The sequence below is a fragment of the Lissotriton helveticus genome, chromosome 1_1 (genome assembly GCF_964261635.1).
Source record: "Lissotriton helveticus chromosome 1_1, aLisHel1.1, whole genome shotgun sequence".
Lineage (NCBI taxonomy): Eukaryota > Metazoa > Chordata > Amphibia > Caudata > Salamandridae > Lissotriton > Lissotriton helveticus.
This window is the reverse complement of record NC_136057.1, coordinates 590,908,682-590,916,482: the sequence shown is the minus strand read 5'-3', so window position 1 is coordinate 590,916,482 and position 7,801 is coordinate 590,908,682. Positions and strand designations below refer to the sequence as shown.

The 7,801-nt window shown below is 44.7% G+C and overlaps 1 long non-coding RNA gene across 1 annotated transcript in view; it reads left to right on the top strand.

Annotated features, from left to right (window-relative positions):
- The first annotated feature begins 5,513 nt into the window (after window positions 1-5,513).
- Window positions 5,514-7,801, top strand: part of LOC144770199 (uncharacterized) — a 29,700-nt gene continuing 27,412 nt past the window's right edge. The window contains exon 1 of the long non-coding RNA XR_013598826.1: window positions 5,514-5,695. This is a non-coding gene — a long non-coding RNA (uncharacterized LOC144770199). The remainder of the gene's footprint in view (window positions 5,696-7,801) is intronic.

Sequence of the window (7,801 nt, the reverse complement as noted above, 5' to 3'; positions counted from 1 at the left end):
GGCGCAAGTTGTGAGTCTTTGTCGCGAAGTTCCTGGCAAATTTGCTATAGAACTCTCCTAGTCCAAGAAACAAGTGTACTTTGTCTTTGGTTCGGGGTCTGGGCGCCGACCTGATGGCTTTGATGTTGGTTTTCTTTAGAGATATTCAGTTTTCGCCAATCTCATGCCCCAAATATGTGACGCAGTGTAGACCGAACCAGCACTTTTCCAGTTTGGCGGTGAGACCATTGGTTGAGAGGGTTTGCAGGACTGTGTGGAGTGTCTCATCATGTTCTGTCTTGGTGTTACCCATCACTCGGATGTCATCCTGGAAGTATAAGACGTCACAGCAGTCTTTGAACAACTTGTGCATGAGCTTCTGGTACAGCAACGCTACAGATGCCAGTCCAAAGGGCAGCCGCCAAAATCAGTAGCAACCAAACAGGGTAATGAAGGAGGTCAACTTCCTTGATGAAGGGTGAAGCTAAATTTGATGGTATAAGGCTGTTAAGTCGATGGTCGAAAACCACTTGATTCTGGTGGTTTCGGCTAGCATGTCGTTAATCCATGGTAGTGAGACCAATATGTTTTGGTTAACCTCTCAAAGATCGATGCAAAGGCATACTTTACCATTAGGCTTGCACGCCACAACCAAGGGTGCGAGCCACTCTGCGCTTTCGATGAGATCTATTACGCCGTTGTCTTCCAGGAGTTGCAATTCCAGTTGTACGGCTTCCCTGCAGTTGAACGGGATGTTCCTCACTTTGTGGCTGACCGGTACTGCACCGTCCTTTAGCTTGATTTTGTGTGTAAACTTCGACAATTGCCCGATGGTCCCGCCAAAGACGTCTGGGAATTCTTTGCACAGGTTGGCTACCTCCTGTTTGGGAGGGTCGTCCGTCATTAATACTTGCGTTTCTCCGCTGGGGTTGAGTTGGATGCCCAGTGCTTCTTGGTCAACCCATCCAAGGATCGGGGGACCTGTTTTGGCCACATACAATTTTCCTGCTGTCTCTTGCCACTTGAACTCGAATTGTAGCGGCCGGAACCCTACTATGGGGATATTTTCCCCTGTGAAGGTGACAGGATGTACGTCAGTAGGGTGTAGGTGGTGTCCTATGGCGTTGGCAAAATCCCTGTGCCATATGTCTTTCTGTATGATTGTGAATGGGGACCCTGAATCTGCTATCATGGAAATCTGGAACCCCATATGGTTAAGAGACAGGACGGTTATCTCCTGGAGCTGCCCTCAATGCCTAACACTTGTTCGTCTATGCACAAAATGCAATCGTCATCACCATCATCTCCCCTCTGATGGAGCAGGGTTTCATACGTAAGAAACTTGCTTGGATTCAGCCCTCTCGCCATAACATGTAATAACGTAATCAACATGTTTGTGATTACTAATAATTGCACCACACAACATTTTCTTCATCTAGGGGAAGCTTATATATGTGCTTTACTAACAAGTAACTCGAGTGTCTTAATATGGCTGCCGAAAAAGTGGGTACTCTTTTCCAGATGCGTCTACTGCATCCATGTAGTATGACGTCATTTGCTTTTGGTGGGAATTCTTTGCAGCTTCGCAGTAGTTTTTTAATGGCTGCTTGAACATTACATGCTAATGCACATGGCTATGCTTAAAATTAAACTTCACATGTCTAGCTAATCTGCTAAGGCAACAGTTAAAAATAAAATAATGGGATTAGAGTAGGAATAAGTGGTATACAGTGCATTCATTTATTTTCGTATTCTAACATTTTCTTCTCTGCCTTTATTATTAGTTCGTATTTGTGCCTGGAGGGTGACTGAATTCTCCATCTTGTCTAATTTTGCACATGCGCACTAGACTCATTCTGAACTCTGTGCCGCAACATTGAACCACAGCCAAGGACTTTCTAACCAGCAAAGTGCATGAGAACCTCACCTCTTGACCCAGAGAGGGAAAGAAAAAATTGGATAAAATGTATATACATTGTACATGAAGTAATGTGAATATTGCTGGGAGGAATAAAGCAAGGGAAAGTAAAATTAAGGGTGGGAACAAAGAACAATTAAACCAAAGAAGATGACTTCACATTAGTATGGTGTGATGACCTCTCCCCATCCCATTGACCAATCGAATGAAGGGAATACACGAATATTGAAAAATTGGAGGGAGGTACATACACTCAGAATAGTATAATAGTATAACTAAGGTAGGCTCAGTTAGTTAGATTGTCCGACTTCTCACAGACCTGTCACTGACCCAACACTGCGGAAGAAGACAGTAGATGCCACTGAGATCAGAGGGCTGGTCGAGTACTCTGAAAGAAGAATCGGGAGATTGCTGAAGAAGAATCGATCCATCTAGAAGGGGAATCTATGAGAGCAGCACCAGAGAGGGGTGTAACGCTGGCGTTGCACTTAGAAGATGTTACCTGTCCTATCCTGTACCTGTCCTGTACTGCTGGTTCCTGTATAGTCGGGAGCTCCCTTTTCCAGCCTTGGCCAGGGGTTGGTCCTCGCACCATTCTAGGTAAATATAAATATGTGTGGTATATCCTTGTACCGTTTCCTTTTCCACCCATCCCAGGTACCAACGTCATGAGATTTTACTAAGTCTTTAAGTATTTACTTAAATCATTATTTCTCTTTGAAAAGTTTGGTGTTGGACATGTATTGGTATTTGACTCACAAAATTATTGCATAGATAAAGGTTTTTTAAAAGTCTCCTGAGTCTGTGGTCATTCAAAAAAATGTAAGGTAAATGTTGTTTAATACCTATTATGCTAACAACCTGATCTATCGACCAAAGGAAATAAAGAGCTAAAAGGATAAAGTTATTGGTAAGAATTGGTGTACAGGTATAAGTCGTTATAAGGTAAATTTAAACCCTGATCACTAGTGCAGGATTGCCAGCTTATTGTGTGAATGGTTTATGGGCACAGGAGAGTATGGCGTTTTAAAAATAAACCCAATCTGGTAATCCCGCTCCATCACCTCGCTTTGGGCTCTGAGTTATACATTACACATTTAACAGCCTTGCTGTTGGGTCTCTGCCTGCAGACTTTGTCAAAGTGTCCCATCACCCCACACAAGAAACATTTTACATGGAAGGTAGGACATCGTTTGTCATTGGCCATGTGCGTCTGGCTGCTGCATCTGTAACAGAAGCTTTTTGAGTCAGTGGATGGCCTGTGAGGCCCAGTGGAGGGTTTCATGGGTCGTCAGCCATATTTGTGTCCTGTGGCGGGACTTGGTTTGTCCCTGGGAGTGTTCTTGTCGCTCACTTTCCACACTGTCGCCTTGACGTTGTTGGCTTTTTTGGCAGCTGCAGCGCATCATTTGGACAGTTCAGCCTTTTTGATGATCGCTATGATCTCATGGAGTGGCGCTTCTCCACTCACCCACAACTTTTCCTGCATGGTGGTGTTGACTGTGTGCATTATTATCTGATTTCTTATCAACTCATTGTGCAGATGGCCGAACTTGCAATTTACAGCTAGTTTTTTTTGTGCTGCGACGTAGTCCTCTACTGTCTCTGTGTAACTTTGTTTCCATTGGAAGAAGTTGTATCTAGCTATGGCCGTGCAAATGACCGACTGGTAATGACCGTCTAGGTCATTCAATGAATGTTGAAACATGTCTTCATCCGTTGCCGCTCACGGTTTCTTGACCATGTTTTCGTAGACTCGTAACCCCTCTGGGCCGAGATTATGGAGCAGTATTTTCTTCCTGTGTTTGCTGGAGAACTCTTCTTCCCCTTCATCCTCCAATGCTGATAAATAGTTGAGGAAGTACCCTCTCCAATCTGCCCATTTCGTGGCCGGCTCGCCTGGCTTGGGAAGGAACGGTACCAGATTGGTCAATGAGAAAGTCTGGGCACACATTGTGAGGGACTTGCAGGTGTCTGCTGATGAGAAACGTCAATGGGGTGCCCGGCTAGTAGCATTGGATTATGATGGGGTAGCTAGGGGACACACTCGTTGACCACTCCCTCTGATAATTCTGAAGGTCAGTTTATGGGTCTGGGCCGCAGCGGTGGCGTGGAAGCGCCGCAACCTCCGACTTGTCCAGTGCAGGAGTTGGGCACAAGGGCATTGCCCAGGTAGACACCAGGACTCATGCTCTGTGCAAGGGTAGGTGCAAGACACGGTGTCTGCTGGGTGGCTTGAAGGCAGAGGATGGCCGACTGGTGGAGGCGTAGCGGTAGCAGGAGCATGTAGCACTCTTTGGCTTGAGCGCATGGAGGGTGCACCATGTGCTTGCACCACTCTCGTGCGCGCAGGAAGGCTGTATGGAGCGTCAGTGGCAGGTTGAAGGGCGTGGAGCGTGCGTAGGCGTGCTTGGTGCTTGAGTGCTGCTCTCCTACCTCCAGTCATGGTGTACAGGGCGCCTGAATGTAGCCACTCCCTCGGTGTGGTCGCAGGCGTGCACGACGCTCTCCCTTGGTGTTGCGGGGACCGGGTGCTGCAGGCAAGGCGGTCTTCCGAAAGCAGTGCAGGCGGGGTCCGTACAGACTCGTCCCCAGTCTGTGGTGTGCATAAAGTGCCACAGTAAGAATCAAAGGAGCCGCAGGTAGTATTACTCGTAGGTTTATTCCATTTACAGAGGGAGGGCAATGGTTGTGCTCTCTGCAGTGTCTCCGTACTGTTCCGCTTTCACATACTGCGTGCGCCTCCGATATCCCATGAGGCACCACGCTTGTCACGTGTCTCGCAAGCACTAGACTGCGACACCACAGTCACAAATTCAGGCTGCAATTTCTGATTACTTTTGCACTCAGGACGTTTATTGTGATTGGTTTGCCAAAAAATGATTCGGAGTAGGTCACTACCAGCTTATCTCATCATCGGGTCACACCCCTATGAACCCATACACTAGAGGACAGTTGGTGGTCACATAGTCCCTTGTTTATTTTGACCATTTGGAAGCGTTCATCATTAATTGCAACTACAACCTTTTCTTGGGGGTCAAAAATGACCTCAAATATGTTTTAATATTGTATTATTGATCAACAATAGCAAGAGACTATGACTTTGGCTGACTTTGCCCATACAAACACCATATAGCATAATACATACATGGAATTAAACAATGTGCCTGTGTGCCGTGCAGTGAGGTGTGCAATTTATCGTATTGGTTGAGGTAGGCTGCGACACTCTTGAAAATCGCCCTCCTTGCGCCTTCATCCACAATTTCACTGCTCTCTGGCACGTATGTGCTATTTCTATATTTTAAGCCTTGTGATATTACACAATAAACGGAAGCCATGTAGAACTAATTGGACGTTTATTTCTATACCGTGGTTAACAGCATCTCAGTGACGAACGTGTTAGCTTTCTTTTTGTGTTGGTCACAGAATTCCGAGTATTTCATAATTTTCACTTTTCGAGGATCTTTAGTGCTGCCGAGGAAGCTTCCGGTTGACGTTGGTCGCAGAAGGCTATTGATTTCCTGTGGTAGGTTGGGCTCGCTTTCCCTCAGACGTGCCTGGCGCTCAGGGATTCACCAGCACGCCGAGCTTACTTCGTCTCGGTAAACATCGGCTACGAAGGAGGGAGTACAAGGGAGTTGGAAGAACGAACCATACAAATAATATTGAGCGCATCAGTTTAAAAAGAATTGACCTTGTGTTTGAGAGGATTGCCTCGTTTGTTGCACGTTGACTCCATTTTCTCCTGCACATAAAGTACAAAACAAAGACATTCTCGGGATACAGCTAAATTAAGCGGTAGGTCAGATTTAATGGAAACATCTGTCATTAGCCCTTCTACCGAGACTGCCGCGGGGAGTCCTCGTGGATAAAAGCTGTGCCGTGTTATCTTGCCTTGCGGCGCCTCGCAAGTTGCACAGGGGATCGAAACCATAATGCACATTTTCTGTTCATTGTGCCTTTCTCTAGAGCTTTGCACGTTGCACATGGTGGTGCCTGAAACACAGTCAGCCTATTTTAATTTCCTCATGAAAAAACTGAGCTTGCAGATCAATTAAGACATCAGCGGCCTGCAGGTTTACGTTATTGAATTGGTAAGGGTTTAGCCTGTCACTGTTAGGTGGAAAACTCTCCTGTCAATCGAGAGAGCGTAAGTGCGTGCATGGTGAGGAAGTAGCTGATTATCTTGACCTTGGGATCCCAGTGGAAATAGTCCTATATTTGCCACTATTTGTAAGAATGCATACATTGTAGGACACATGATCAGTTTAATTATGTAATAGTTTAGCAATTAGACATGACTGAATATGTTTTTTCTGGCTGTGAGCACACATGCAAGTTGTGTTTTTGAGCTAATGGTTAAGTATCCTAACCACAGGAAAAGTGTCGTAATGGTCATTTTAAACTCCAAACAGTGTCTGTATGTCATAATAATGGCAATCATTTTATTGAAAGTACTGCATGTTAAAACACTGTTCTGTTTTCACTTACACATAAGGCTGTATGCCACCTTCCCCCTACCTCCTTTCTAAAAGTGGCTGTCTTGTCTATATTCTCTACTTTTTGACACACTGGTCCCCTTTCCATCAAAAAATGTTCTATCCGAGCTTCCTGCCTTACAATCTATGAGATGCGCTTTGGGGACTGAGCAGCAATTTAGATGGCATAATTCCTAGCGGGACCTTATCCAGCATGAACGTGCCATCTTCCTTCTGCTTGGGACGCAACCTGCCAATATTTCTTGTCAAAAGGTTATAATTCTTCTCTCGTACGGCCACTCAAACAGTCTACAGGAGATAACTTTTTGCCGTTTTAAACTCTCACTTGTGACCATACTTTAACATCCTTCTGACCATTCCATAGTATGCTGTAATGCAATATATGGTATCACAGAGGTGTAAGACTATATGCAGTGTCTGTGCTGGAAACTTGCTAGCTCTTACTGCCGGATAGAGCACGCCAGATGTGGGCACACAAAAAGCATCTCTTTAAGTAAGACTGAACAGTGGGAGACAGGCTCCTCCAGAATTAGAGGCCAAGTTACTTTGAGAATCTATCCAATAGGGCATGGTAATTAGTAGAGACACAATTGTGACTCCACCCAACAGAAGCAACTGGAACGTACTGAGCATGCACACACACCTTGTACTACATTTTTAGTATTTTGCTGTGTAACTTTGTACTACGCAGTGTGCTGCTATTTAACATGAAATCCGTTGTGTGGATTGTGATATCACCAAAGCAACCAGTCTGTAAGGCCAACGTTGTAACGAAGCTATCAATCTGGCTGTGTTTGAAATTGGGGGTGGCAACTTGAGCCCCATTTTGGAATAAGGTTGTGTGTGGGGGGTACCCAGCTTTCAGCATCGATTTTGCTAAGAAACCATGTACCACCTAATTTAATCAATGATTAAACAACTGGGGACGTCACATTGTCCCATCACCTCGGTCTAAATATCAGTTTTACCATCTACTAGATCAAAAATCTGCGGTCTTAGGTAGCGCTCCCCAAAACCAAAATTAACTTTAGAGTTATATTTCTTCTGCGGGACCATATTAGCATCATTATTCATTCTTTAGTGGACGGATATTAACATTAACAATCCAGAAGACTTATGTGTAGAAAATTACTATGTTACACATTCATAAGTGCTGAGAGTTTTTAATGTATACTCTAAATGACAGTTAAACATAGATACAAGTGTGCTGTATTCAAACACAGCCAGTTTGTATTTCTTAGAATGCGCCTCATAGCATACATGTTTCAACTGTCCTACTCTCTCCCCTGCTCATGAAGTAGATTTATTTGTATTAGTTTTTAGCGTTCCAAGACAATGACATTAAAATACAACAATAAGATTTCGGAAAAGAGTTGCCAAATGACCTCCTTTGGTAAAATGCAGC